General features: G+C 36.3%; 1 protein-coding gene across 1 annotated transcript in view; it reads left to right on the top strand.

Moving 5' to 3' along the window:
* The window catches only part of LOC136863926 (cytoplasmic aconitate hydratase), a 781,251-nt gene that overhangs the window by 576,773 nt on the left and 189,657 nt on the right, over window positions 1–14,821 (top strand). The window lies entirely within an intron of this gene.

Below are 14,821 nucleotides of genomic sequence, written 5' to 3'. Positions count from 1 at the left end.
TCAAAAGGAAGGGTAACCACCAAATGTGCTAACTATTGCCTGATCAGACTTCTAAGCATAAGATCGCATTCTGGACAAACGGATTTTCAGGATTGTCAGAATGACCAAGAGTCAAGCTGGATTTGTGAAAAACTTCAGCACACTGGATGCAATCCATGCCGTATGGCTCCTCGTTGAGAAATACCATGAGAATAAACTACTGTGTTGCTATATTCTTACTTTCCTGAATGTCGAGGAAGCTTTCAGTTGCATGCCACTGGATCTGGTTGGGCTTACACTTTGATTACAAATTGTTTTAGAGCATGTTGTAAGTTGGATGTAGCTATTTTACACTGTGCCAGGAAGTTATGTCCAAGCTGTTGAAGGAGCGTTCAATAAATTTGTCATCACTGTTGGCATCCACCTGGGCTTGGCTCTATCTCTACTTCCATTCGTCCTCGTGACAGACGTTACAGCAGGTCTGCACCAACCAATACTATGGGCCTTTCTGTACACTGGCAATGTACTTCACTGAACATACGAATGAAAATATCAATTGATGTAATGTACACAGAAACTCAATAAAAAGAAACCTAATATATGACACTAGACTCGCAAGAAATCGGAACCCTCTGTGGTTGATGACAAGGACTTGCCGTGAGCTTACTTGCTAACTTTCCCGATTTAGGCGGGAGACTCCCGATTATAAACCATTACATTAAAAAAAAAAAACGAAAACCTACAACCTGTTTTCCAGTCATTGACCGGGTCGGGGATGGAATGAACGAAGCAGATATAGGCTATTATTACGATGGGGTCACCACTCCCAAAGTGATATATTAATGAATGATAGATGGTACGAAATGAGAATGGAGAGTGTTGCTGGAATGAAAGATGACAGGGAAAACCGGAGTACCCGGAGAAAAACCTGTCCTGCCTCCGCTTTGTCCAGCACAAATCTCACATGGAATAACCGGGATTTGAACCACGGTATCCAGCGGTGAGAGGCCGACGCGCTGCCGTCTGAGCCACGGAGGCTCATAAACCATCACATAACGTGGTATTAATTGTATAGAATAGATGAGGTAATCTACTCCTTTTGTAAACTGTGTGAGATGACTGTTTTCAATACGGAACATAAATGAGAGTGATGGTTTGTAATGTAGTAGCCAACCAGGCAAGATGTCAATTGAATAGATTCCTTAATCTTAAAACAAAAATATGTAAATTAAACAAGGATAAAGCTTTCCTAAAAAATTGCCTGAGACTGACATTGATCCCCAAATTCTTGAAATCAACACAAAGAAAGAATTTAAATTATATTAATATGAACAGAGTTCAAAATAGAGTAAATGATATTTGGTTAAAGAATTAAATTAAAATATTGTACAAAAAGAAAGCCCAATTGAACTTACAGCTATATAGAACACATTTCATAGTAGCCCAAGAATTGGTCCCATTAGAATGGAAATCGTTCCAACAACATGTAGACAACAAATTGATGCATTTGATGGATAAGAAACAGGCGACACTAGATAAAAAACTAATGCAATTAAGAGTATCCCAAACACAAAATTCTAAGCACAATACGGATAAACATAAGTTAAACCCTATAGGTACCAACACTCCTACGGTAGTAAATTTGATGGATACACAGTTTTCAGATAAAGAGATAGAGCTCTTGAACAAGGGTCCTAAGTATAATTGGCCTAACAAGAATAAAGAGGTAGTCATCATAAATATAGTAGCTGAAATAGAAACCAACGTTTCCAAACTACCATACGAAATACAAAACGACATAAACACAAAATTAAAGAAAAATCTTCCAAGATTAGTAGAAAATCTGAATACTAAATTCGATCCTAATCAACACACATTAATACAAAACTTGAAAACCAAGATAGAAAACAACAACATCGTTGTAACTAAAGCCGACAAAGGGGGATCAATAGTTCTACTAGAAAAAGAAACATATATTCAGTAAACAAAAGATTTTTAAATAGTAATAGTTACACGGTATTTAATAAGGACCCGATAGTAAAAATACAGCGTAATTTAAAGACATTATTAAAGAAATCTATATTTCTCTTTAACGAACAAGATCAACAGCGACTCATAATCATGAATCCTAACATCCCTGTAGCAAGAGCCCTTCCTAAAATACATAAGACCGAGCTTGATAGCTGCAGTCACTTAAGTGCGGCCAGTATCCAGTATTCGGGAGATAGTAGGTTTGAACCCCACTGTCGGCAGCCCTGAAAATGGTTTTCCATGGTTTCCCATTTTCACACCAGGCAAATGCTGGGGCTGTACCTTAATTAAGGCCACGGCCGCTTCCTTCCCACTCCTAGCCCTTCCCTGTCCCATCGTCGCCATAAGACCTATCTGTGTCGGTGCGACGTAAAGCAACTAGCAAAAAAAAAAAAAAAAGTACATAAGATTGACATCCCAATACGTCCCATTATTTACTGCCACAATAGTCCAACCTATAAAGCTTCTAAGTATATTCATGGCTTCCTTAAGAAATATTACACATTTAATAACAAGCAACCTTTAAAGAATTCCATTGATTTTTGTGAGATCCTAAATAAGTTCAACAACCTAATCACACAATATGCTTCTTTCACGTGATTAACATGTATTCAAATATTCCGACCAGAGACACTGTCATCATCATCTATAATAGCATTTGTAAGCATAGTAGCCTCAGTAAAATGGAGATCAATGAGTTCATGACACTATTAAATTTTTTTTTTTTTAGACAACTATTTCACTTTTAATAAGAAAATACATAAACAGAACGGCTCAACGATGGGAGACCCAATATATCATAGAAAAGAAAAGAAAAGATCCACCTGATTAATACTAATTTATTATAATTCCTTATATAACAGAACTGGTTTCGACTCTTTACAAAGTCATCTTCATCTGTATTATACTCTTACATTAGTTACAATTTTAAGTGTTGTGCCTTGCCAGTCGAAAAGATTGTGTGTGATAGATGTTAAATTAACATGTTTCAGAGTGATTAGTCTTATGCTCATAAACTTAAGTATGTCTAAAGACCTAAAACTCGTGTTAAAACTTATTAAAATGTTACCATATAAACACATTAAAGTGTTCACAATACATGATAAAATACATCTCATTATACATATTGTACTGCTTACGACCTGTACATGTGTAACCGTACGTATGTACGATCCCCGAGTTTTTAGGTTAGAAAATTTTTGTGTATAGTTTGTAATGTTAAAATCATGTAATTTTGTTTATTTAGAATGTAAAAACGTAGTATTATAAGAAGAATGTGTAATTAGGGAGTATTGCATATGTGGATCATTATATTTTGTATAAATTTCCGTTTGGGTAAGAGTCTGTAAATATGGCCTAGCCGTAAAGATTGTGCAACCGGGAGAACAGCGACTATATCGGGAAGGACGGTTGAGGTCAGTTGTGTGTGTTGCAACTAAGTGGCTTGGAAACACGGGGTACGGCAGGTTGTATCGGTTGAAGAATTGGAGTGGATCAATGTGGACATACATGAGTGGACGTTCTATGTCACATCAAGTACTCGATAGCCAATGCGAGGGCTTTGTTTTGAGCGAGGTTTGGGTTGACTGAGTGACGCGGGAAGAAGTGCCTGTGAGAGCGTTGCTACCAGTAAACTTTTCAGGACGCTATAACCACGTGTAGCAAGCCTATATAAGTGTGTACGCGTGTGCGGTGAGTCATTCTAATTCTGATTCTGATACTTATTCTGATTCTGACTCTGATGCTGATTCTGTGTGTTTCTCATTTGTACCGGTCTGCGGGAGCTACGTATTTGCGCAGTTTGCTATGCGATCTGCTATTGTTCGTATCTGTTACGGAGTGAACATGGTATAATCACGACGACTTACCGGTTTTGCAGTGGACTTTCTGTAAAAGAAAGTGTTTGTTTGTAACTTGTCAGCCGAGTATGCAGCTTCAGTTGATGGAGAATTTTGCTGTTTGCTTGCCTCCAGACATGTAACGCTTTCTGTCCAGCCGGCAATTGGTAAGGATTCAAGACGTCGACGAAGAAGTGTAATTAAGGTTAGGGATGCTCTTCGTAAAGAAGGTTGCATCCATATGTAGAGAAATAGTCGTCGTACTTTTCTCTACCAGATTAGGATTCACGGTAACAGTGGAGTGCAGTGGGGGTCTTACCTGGAGGTAACTTATGTTAAAAGTATAATGATGTTCTATTTTTTTATTGGTGATTTTAATGGTTTGTAATTTGCGTTTGTATACGGCCCACACGAGTTGGTCTCATTAAATGATATTTTATTTTATTGGTGATTTTAGTGGTTTGTAATTTGCCTTTGTAGACGGCAAACACGAGTTGGTCTCGTTAAATGATATTTTATTTTATTGGTGATTTTAGTGGTTTGTAATTTGCCTTTGTAGACGGCAAACACGAGTTGGTCTCGTTAAATGATATTTTATTTTATTGGTGATTTTAGTGGTTTGTAATTGGCCTTTGTAAACGACAAACGAGTAAATCTCGTGAAGATATGATTTTGTTGAGTAGTATTGTGTATATTTGCTCTTTGTAAACGGCAAGCACTAAGTGGGTTGCATAAGTGTTGATTTTTGTTGGTGTTTGTCACATATTAGTTCTTATTCTGGGAGTAAAGTTATAGAATCAAACTTAAAGTGAGTCTTTTGTCAGTGGAGTAAGGCTGAACCTGGTACGTTACCCAAATTTAATTTCAGGGGTTATATAGCAACAGGTAAGGTTATAAAGTAAGTCTGGAGCCTCGTCAGCCTGATGACCATCGCCGTGGGAGAGGGAGTGGCTCGTTGCTCTACATAATTAAATATTCCTGCAATTGTTTTGCAGGTGGCGCCCATTATCCTTGTTATTTACACTTATTTGAGTCAACGTTTATCTGTTCTGTATTTCAATAGCTTGCAGTAGTTACACATGCATATTTTTTTGAGAGTTGATCGTATTTTATCACCACGCGTATTACTCCGTGCAAGCCTGGTTTGTTTACATTCAGCAAGACGAGCGAGCAAACTGAGAACAGCTGTATGCGTGACGTAGCCGCAGGGGCCAGTTAGATCACCCGCCTATCATGCCACGTGCAGCTAGCCTGAACTCGTATGTTCCAGATTCAAGCGTCACACCTTCCGGAACATTCGATGGAGAAAAAATTTAAAACTCCTCTAATAATTGGGGTAGCGACTTGATCAACATGCCATCTTAAAGGGAAATACATAAATGTCGCAATGCTTGAATTTCAAGAAAATCCGTCGAGGGATTCAGGAGATAACCAGCTTCACGGCATATGTGATGTAATGTCCCCAAACCAAATATAAGGAGGGCTCAATATAGCCTGATATCTCAGTCAGTCAGTGACAGTCGAGTAGTCGACGCGGCCCTACTCGCTGCCATTATCGTCGGAAGCTATCTTCGTGTGGTTATAGTATCACTGAGAAACTCTGAATTTTTCTAAGTCTTTATAAATGGGACTTGCAATATTTACGAGTGTTGAGGAACTCTTAATTTTTCTAAGTCTTTATAAATGGGACTTGTAATATTTACCAGTGATTTCGCCAGTGATTATTCAAAGACTTGTCATATTTACCAGTGTTGGACTTTAACTTTTCGCCAGTGATTATTCAGAGACTTGTAATATTCACGAGTGATGAACTCTAAATTTATTCAAAGTTTCCGTGAGCCTAGACTTGTGATCTTTGCCAGTGATAACTTAAAGACTTGTAATTTTTTTTCATTGATGAACTACAACATTATTGAAAGTCTTCATGACCACGGACTTGTCACTTCCATGAGTGTTAAAGAGTGGATTCTTGAAAGTCTTTATGAACATTGTCTCGTGATTTTTACTAGTGGTGAGAAAACTCATTACTCAAGGTTTTCATGAACTTTGATTTATTCTGCGAGTGACAAAGAACACATTTTCGGAGTTTGCATGGATTCTACCAACCTCATTGTACTTGGGTAATGTGACTACCCTCAACATCGTCAGGAAGCAGTGGAGGTCATCACGAGCATCCGGAACTTGAGGCGTATTCCGTGCAACCAACCTGGATGGTCCGTCCGCATCTTGACGGAGTACTTCGGCCGGTGCGGCCTGGTGAGCTGGAGACCCGGGCCATTTAAAGGACAATGTGGAAGACAACCCCTATCTACCATGAGGTGATGTGCAATTTAACATGCATTACATGAATAAACTCTTATCAAATCAGATTCAAATTTTTCTTGTAGATAGGACCCTGCCTCCTGTACCAAGCCCTAGCTATTATTCATCCAGTTTAGCCCTGAGAACTATTCCATGCTTGCATTGAAAATAAATCTTAAAGTCGGGCTCTTTTACTGGTACAATATATCTTATTTAAAGTTAAGAACTTCATATTTAGGTTCCGTATTGAAGCAGAATTCACATCAAAGAAAAGTACAATAAGTTCCACCTTTTCAATACATTATATTATGTGACAGTTTTACGTTACAGTTAAACTTTCACATTTTTATACACTCGGGACCGGTTACAATACAAGAAGACTCTATTCACCCCCTAAGCCATAAACGGGCCACTTATAATAGCTTAGTACATCGAGCATTTAATGTCCCAATGTCGAAATCAGACCTCAACAAAGAATTAAATACCATACGCAATATCGCAGCTCATAATGGATACAACAAGAATTTTATAGAAAATATAATCAGTAAATTCAGACATCGCCCAAAATCGAACCTAATTAAAGAAGCTACTAAATCGAAATCTTTCTCAACCTTTACCTACAACCGTAATATTCACAAAATTACAAATATATTTAAGAAACAGAAAATTAACATCTCCTTCAAAACTAATAACAGAAATCTAGATATCCTATACAATTCTAACTCAATCAATACCTCTAACCCTTCTGACAAATCAGGCGTCTACAGATTTCACTGTAACGACTGTCTCAGCACCTACCTTGGACAGACCGGTAGATCGTTCAAAATTAGATATACTGAACACGTAAATGCGATAAAATACAGAAAATTTTCCGCAATAGGCCAACATATACATGATTATAAACATAAATTTTATGGTATGAATAACGACATAGACATCATTGAAATAATAAACAAAGGCCCCATACTCGATTTCACAGAACAATTCTACATCTCACTCGATCAATACCATAACCCAAATTTTAACCTTAACGATCTCTCCGAAAAACCTACAATACTTTTTGACACTTTTATCAAAATAATGAACACTCTTAAAATACCAAAAAACCGATCCATCTTCAAAACAATACACAACACGCTTACATATTTCCCCTACCATCGCACGCGCCCACCTGATCACAGTCCCGCCTCTACCGCGTTGCCTCCTTCCCCTAACTCAGTAACTCCGCCCCTCCCTGCTCCCTTCTAGGCCTCGTCTCTCCTCAGCCTGTCAGTTCCACTACGTTCCGTCTACCATCAACTTGGCACCTGAGGTGAGTTTCTCATTCACCAATACTTCGCGAAATTTAACTCCCTTTCGTTTTCTTAAATACGGTAACTTTATATCGCGTTTTATTTCTTATAGGTTCCGACTTGGATCAGGATCCCTTCTAGTCAATTTATGTAATCACAACCTACAACATAAGATCTACAAGCACCATTTTAGCCAGGACCTTTGTTACTTCTCAGCAAGATGATATACAACCACATGTCGACATGTATAATTGTTTAATAGGACTCGCTGATCATCTACATCAACAAGCAGTGACCCATTCAAATTGTTCATTTCTACTTATATTGATATTTTACATAATTATCTGCTCCTCAAGTCCAAGTTGTAGCTTCAGCTGAACTTTACCATATATTTTAAGTGGAACACCATTAACTAAATGTTTTATCAACTTTTAACTTGTCACACATGGCTATATGTCCCGAGTGTTAAAAATACCAAACTAAGCCTACAAACATATTACTATAACCTCAGCTGAACTGTATCACATATTCTAAGTGGAACACCATTTAACTAAATGTTTGAACACTTTAACTTGTCAAACATAGCTATATGTCTTGAGTGCCAAAACTCCATAGATTTACACCTATAAACATCTCTGCTATAGCTATAATATAACAGCAGGTTTTTAACACGTTATTTTAATTAGAAATTTTATAAGTGTACACCCTACAGGACTATGATTTTTCTTAAATCGTGATTTTTTACCTGGACATGTTCACACCTTTTTGTAGATAGATAATGTATAATTTTATATTCACTGTTATATCATACCTGAAGTATTGTAAGGTTTATTGTCCTCGATTAATTGTTCTTGGCTGATGATGACAGGTACACTGTCGAAACCGGTCCCGAGTGTATAAAAATGTGAAAGTTTAACTGTAACGTAAAACTGTCACATAATATAATGTATTGAAAAGGTGGAACTTATTGTACTTTTCTTTGACAATATATCTTGTTACAGTCCAAGTTTGCAGGTAAAACATGTTCTTGAAATAAATTTGTCATCTTTCGTTTTTTATTAAATCGTCTGGCATGAAGAGATTATGTGCTTGAGCTCAGCTGTATTATGCCTTTATACTAGTTGCATTTAGGCATTATACCTTGTCAGTTGAAAAGATTGTGTGTGACAGATGTTAAATTGACTTACTTCTAAGTGGTTAATATTACGCTCATAATAATAAGTATGTCAGAAGACCTGAAACTCGTGTTAAATAACCTATTAAAATATAAACTACATAAACACACTGAAATGTTCACAACATATGGTAAAATACGCTTTAAGATGCAAATGTCTTGTTACAGTCCAAAGTAACGGGTAAAAACATGTTCTTGCGTTGTTTACGGGTCGTCTAATATGAGAGGTTATATGCTTGAGTTCTTATGGGGTAGTTTGCACCACTACACTTTATACAAAGTTCAACCACTAGATAGCTTGCAAATTTTCTAATATTATTAAATATGTATACATTTGAAGATGGGTATGTGCAGCTGTTGATAGTCTTGAGAGCATTAAATGCAGATCACACTAGTGTGTAAAGAACAGTTGTTGTTGGTGGCTCTTTCCTTGTCTATGACTATTGATAAGTATCTGTAAAAGGTGAAAAGTAAAATACAAATTAGAGGTTTTTAAAAATTAGTGTTCAGAAAGTGTCTGCTTGTGTGAGAGTTTCGTGATAGTTACTTACTGTTGTTGAGCGGTTGAGAAGCGTACAACTTGGCTGTCTGACGTGTACTGTACCGTGTTCTTCTGGTGTTAGTATCTGTTGCTGTAAGGGGAACGGAGGGATGGGTGGGGGGAGCTGTCGTGTGTGTAGGGGCGGAGTTAGGTATGTCACTCGTCTGCGCTGTGGTTCGCGTCTGATGTTGTTTGTTGACTATTCTAAGATGGTAATTTTTTACAATAGGGATAATTTTGTTAAATAAGATATTGGTTTTTTCGGTTATTTCGTTAATATTGTAATTGGGGTTAGTGTATTGATCCAATGTTATGTATAATTCTTCTGTTATATTGAGCAAGGGGCCTTTGGGGTTTGTGTTTAATATTTTCATATCGTTATATATATTCGTAAAATTATGTTTGTACTCATCCATATGTTGGCCTATTGCAGAAAAATGGTTGTGCTTTACAGCATTGATGTGTTCATTGTATCTGATAGCAAAATTCCTACCAGTACGTCCTACATAACTTGTTAAGCAATTATTGCAGCTGATTCGATATACTCCAGAGCGAAGGTATTTGTTGTTATTATTGATTGTCTTGGTATTATGTATGATACTACTACTACTATTATGCATGGTCCTGAAGGCTATTTCGAGATTGTGTTTTTTAAGAATGTTAGTCAATGGGTATATGTGTGTGTTATTGAAGGTGAAAGTTGCATAGTCCTTCTTGGACTTGACGACTTTCAACAGTTTAGTTTTGGGTCGAGACTTGATCTTTTGAATGATTGAATTAATTATTTCTTTCTTCTAACCGTTCTTTCTGGCTATTTCTTGAATCAAATGTATTTCTTCGTTAAAGTCGGTTTTTGATAATGGTATATTGAAGGCCCTGTAAATCATACTGTGATACGCTGCTTTTTTTATAGAAATTAGGGTGGATGGAGTCTGTTTTTATCGTATTTATTGTATGAGTGGGCTTACAATAAATTTTGAAGGTCAAATGATTTTCATGCCCGGTGATAGTCAGATCGAGATAATTTAATTTGCAGTTATTCTCAGATTCTTTAGTAAACTGTATGTTTGGGTCTATGGTGTTTATTCTGTCCAAAATGGTGTTGTCGTTAGTCTGTTGTCGATGATGACAGAAATGTCATCGACAAATCTGCACCAAAAATATATTCCGTCTATTTTGCCGATCGAGGTGTAATCAAGGTCGTCTATGTATATTTCGGCTAGTATACCGGAGGCGGGGGACCCCATCGGTAATCCTAGTTGTTGATAAATTGTGTCGTGGAACCTAAAGAAGTTGTTATTAACAGCGAATTCAAGTCATGCTATGAACTCTTCAATTTCTAAGTTACTTAATTTACTGTAAGTTTTGAGATTAGATAGGATTATATCTATGGTTTTTTTTAGTGGGAATATTCGGATACATATTAGTTATGTCATATAAAACTCTGGAATGGTATTGTTCTAACTGTAGCTCTTAAGTCTTATTACAGAAGTCTATTGAATTACGTACAGTTTTATTAGCTTGAAATAAATAATGTTTTTAAAGGAATTTTTGAATAAATTGTGAAAGCTTATATGTGGGGCTTGCCCTGTAATTTACTATAGGTCTCATCGGTATGTTATCTTTCTGTATTTTTGGAAGAGCTTTTGCAGTCGGTAGTTGGGGGTTCATTGTTGTGAGATTTGTCGCTTCTGTTTCTGTGAGTAAGAAGTGTGTATTTTTGAGTAAGGTCTTGAGATTTCTTTGTACCGTGTTTGTAGGATCTTTACGTATGATCCGAAAGGTATCATTTTTGAAGCATTCTTTCGTTTTTTGAATGTATTCATCTTTGACAATGATTACTGTTGTATTACCTTTATCTGCCTTTGTCACGAGAAGATTGTTCTGTTTAATTTTGTTTTTAAGACTGTTTATGTGTGTTTTGTTCGCCTTGTTACTGTTTGAAATATTATCGTATACTTTGTTAATGTACTGCGGTAGTTTTCTTGCAATGTCGTGTCTAACTTCTTCTCGTAAATCATGTGGGATCTTCTGTATTGCTAGTTCGGCTTCTGTGACGGTGGTTGTAATATTTTGTAAAATTGACGTATTGCCCCAATTATGTTTAGGACCATTGCCCAGTATATCAGTTTCTGTTTCCTCGTTGAACACTGTGTTTGTAAGGTTTTTAACAGGTGGATGGAAGTTGTGTTCAGTGTCTACTTTAGATTGGGTTGAAGTGACCATATTCGTAAAGGGAATCGTGGTTTTCATTTTTTGTGTCTGTTTTAAAGTCTCTAGTTTCTTACTAAGAGTATTCTGTTTTTTTATAGCTAAGTTTTCTATTTTGTCATTTGTAATACGTTGGAAGTGATCCCAATAGCTGTGTGGCAGCTCTTGGGACACTTTCAAATGCAGTGGGTATAATTCATTATTCAAATGCTGTTTTTTACGATAAAAGAACTTGATTTCTGTTTTTAGCCAGATTTTATTGGTCTTTTTCAATGTGCTACGTGTTTGATTAATAGATCTGTGTTTATTGTTATATTTGCTGAGGAATTTGGGAATAAGTTGTTAGCAAGGCATTCTTTTAGAAATGAAATGTTCTTGGTTGCATTCATTAACTTGATTCTAATGTTTCGGTATCTATATGCATTATGTTTTGCCTGGTTGGCAATAACATCTTGATTAATTAATTTCATAATAATAATTTTATAATAAATTAGCATTGATCATGTGGATCTTTTGTTTTCTTTTCTATGATATATGGTAATTATCTGAAATTAATTCATGAAGGGAGACCCAATTTCAGGCATCCTAGCTGATATTTACATGGACATGATTGAACACACAAAAATAAGAACTAATATTAAAGGGATTTGTTTATGGTTGAGATACGTGGATGATATGTATGTAATAATTGATGAGAATGTCACCAATAGCAGCGAAATCTTAGAAAGCTTAAATAATATCAACCCTAACGTAAATTTCACTACACATTCGTCCGTAACCATAAGTAATTCCTCACTACACCCCGGTTCTAAAAAACAGACATCTTTTTATAGTTCGATATATAGAGCGTTAAGAATCCCATTATCCCCTATTAGCTTAAAAACAGAATTAAATTACATAAGGAACCTTGCCAAAATTAATGGTTTTATAAACGAAATGGTAAGCCGCTTCATTCATAAGATTAAAAACAAGATATTCACAAGTCTTATACCAGACAAACCTAATAAAATTGAGTACGCCACTTTCACGTATAGTAGCCCAGTTGTCCACCAAATTGCTGACACTTTCAACAAATATAATATGAACATAGCCTTTAGAACAACCAACACAACACAGAATATATTTTTCAATTATAATAAAATCGATTATAATAACATTAAGTATTCAGGCTCAGGGGTCTACAGGTTAACATATTCCCAGTGTGGAATTTCATATGTTGGACAGACTGGACGAAGCTTCTTTATAAGGTACACGGAACACTTCAATGCAGAAAAACACAATAAATATTTGGCAATGAGCACGCATATGAAGGAAAATTGTCATCGTTTTACTTCAATAGAAAGGGACCTCACAATAATCAGCAATACAAACAAAGGTAGACTTTTAAATGAATTGGAGAATATATATATTTTTCTGGACAAAACATAATACAAAGATCGAAACCTTAACGATGATATGGAAGTCAAGAGCCCCTTATATACTTTTAACGCCTAAGTTATTAACAACAGATCAAAAAATTAGATGTACGGCTTTTCAGGCGTTTGCTCTATTAACCAGCATTTCGTCCTAGGTCTGACACTAGACTCGTCAGAGTGGGATGTGTCAGACCCTACCCACTGATGCTGGGGTGTATGCAGGTGAAATTTATCAGAAGCCTATTTATGAGGCACAGTCTGATAACTGCATACGGGAGATAAAACTACACAATGGAATTAATGCCCGCCTAGCAAATCCAAATGGAAATTCTAAATTCCCATGGAGGAATTAGATAATTTTCCACCAATAGAGCATCAAAAATCAGATCAAAAAATTAGATGTACGGCTTTTCAGGCGTTTGCTCTATTAACCTCGTCAGAGTGGGATGTGTCAGACCCTACCCACTGATGCTGGGGTGTATGCAGGTGAAATTTATCAGAAGCCTATTTATGAGGCACAGTCTGATAACTGCATACGGGAGATAAAACTATGAGTCTAGTGTCAGACCTAGGACGAAATGCTGGTTAATAGAGCAAACGCCTGAAAAGCCGTACATCTAATTTTTTGATCTGATTTTTGATGCTCTATTGGTGGAAAATTATCTAATTCCCTCCATGGGAATTTAGAATTTCCATTATTAACAACAGTTGATCCAAATCAGAACAGAGTCCCACGAATATTTAAATCCTTTGAATCAAAAATTCCCCTTATCTCATTGTATACTAAGCCTGCACTTGCCCCTTCAAACAATCCCCCTCCCACATTAACTTCGACATCTGATGCTCCGCCTACCTCCACTTCCCCTCAACATTCCCCTCCTCCTCTACCGCATCGATACAACACGAGGAGTAGGAACTCCAGGCAGACCAACGCTGCTAATACACTAAGATAGACATAGTTACGGCGAATGAGTAAGTACCCGTTTTATATAACACAACTCTTGGATATTAACATACGATTTAAACACACACCGTCATACACGTCTTTCTTTTTGTTTCATTACAGTATAACCACATCCTTTTCCATGTTGTTCTACATCTTCTAGAGGGACTACACTTTCACAAGACAGTCAAACATACCTGTCAAATACCAGATATATTCATCTCATAAGCAGCTTCAACCAGCACATCAACATCTTTTTTGCATTGGTTATATTACGATATATTACGATAATTTATGGATCAACCAACTCAATAAGATAACTTAAAACATTCGCCTTTTCTCCTGGCCAATATTATTTAGCTCCTGTTTGCAAAAATGCACAAAATCCAACCTCAACGTTTCAACCAATCTAGTCTATTGAAGACTTATTGACAATTGCCTCAAGCTAACATATGCTCGAATTTTCTTACGAAGAAGATCCATTTCATTGCCAGACAAGAGTTGTTTTTAGAATTTTATATGAAACAAATTTTCTTTTGGACAAAGATTTTAAGATTGTTTACAATGATTTTAACATGTGTTGTATATGTCATGTCTCAACATCATATTTTATAACTACTATTCCTTAGTGTTTTTAACCTTAAAAAATCAGTTCAATTTTTATAAATTATAAATGTCAATGTTGTCTAAATAATGTTTGTTTCAAAATTACAAAAGGCTGATGATGCCCAATAAAAGAAGGGCGAAACATGTCACCTTAAAATTTAGAATTTCTATGTTTATTTAACCACATAACGTGGTATTAATTGTATTGAATAGGTGGGGGTAATAAATATACTCCTTTTGTAACCTACGCAAGACTCCCGATTTTCGACAGTTTTTCCTGCCTCCCGATTATTCTATTATGTCTCCTTGGTGAATTTCAAACAATTGTTTTTTAATCCCACTACTTCAGCTTTTTTACGCCAGTGGCCAGTAGTCCTTCGCTAATCGGCTGCTTTCAAACAAAATTCGATGTTTATTAATGCGAGAAATGTGCGCGAATGTGCAAGGTTTATTGAAACCTGTATACCGCGACGCATATAACGATTGTCAA

The sequence above is a fragment of the Anabrus simplex genome, chromosome 2, assembly GCF_040414725.1.
Source record: "Anabrus simplex isolate iqAnaSimp1 chromosome 2, ASM4041472v1, whole genome shotgun sequence".
In the NCBI taxonomy this organism is placed as follows: domain Eukaryota; kingdom Metazoa; phylum Arthropoda; class Insecta; order Orthoptera; family Tettigoniidae; genus Anabrus; species Anabrus simplex.
Note: the sequence above shows the minus strand (reverse complement) of the source record. Positions and strands in the feature narration are given on the sequence as shown.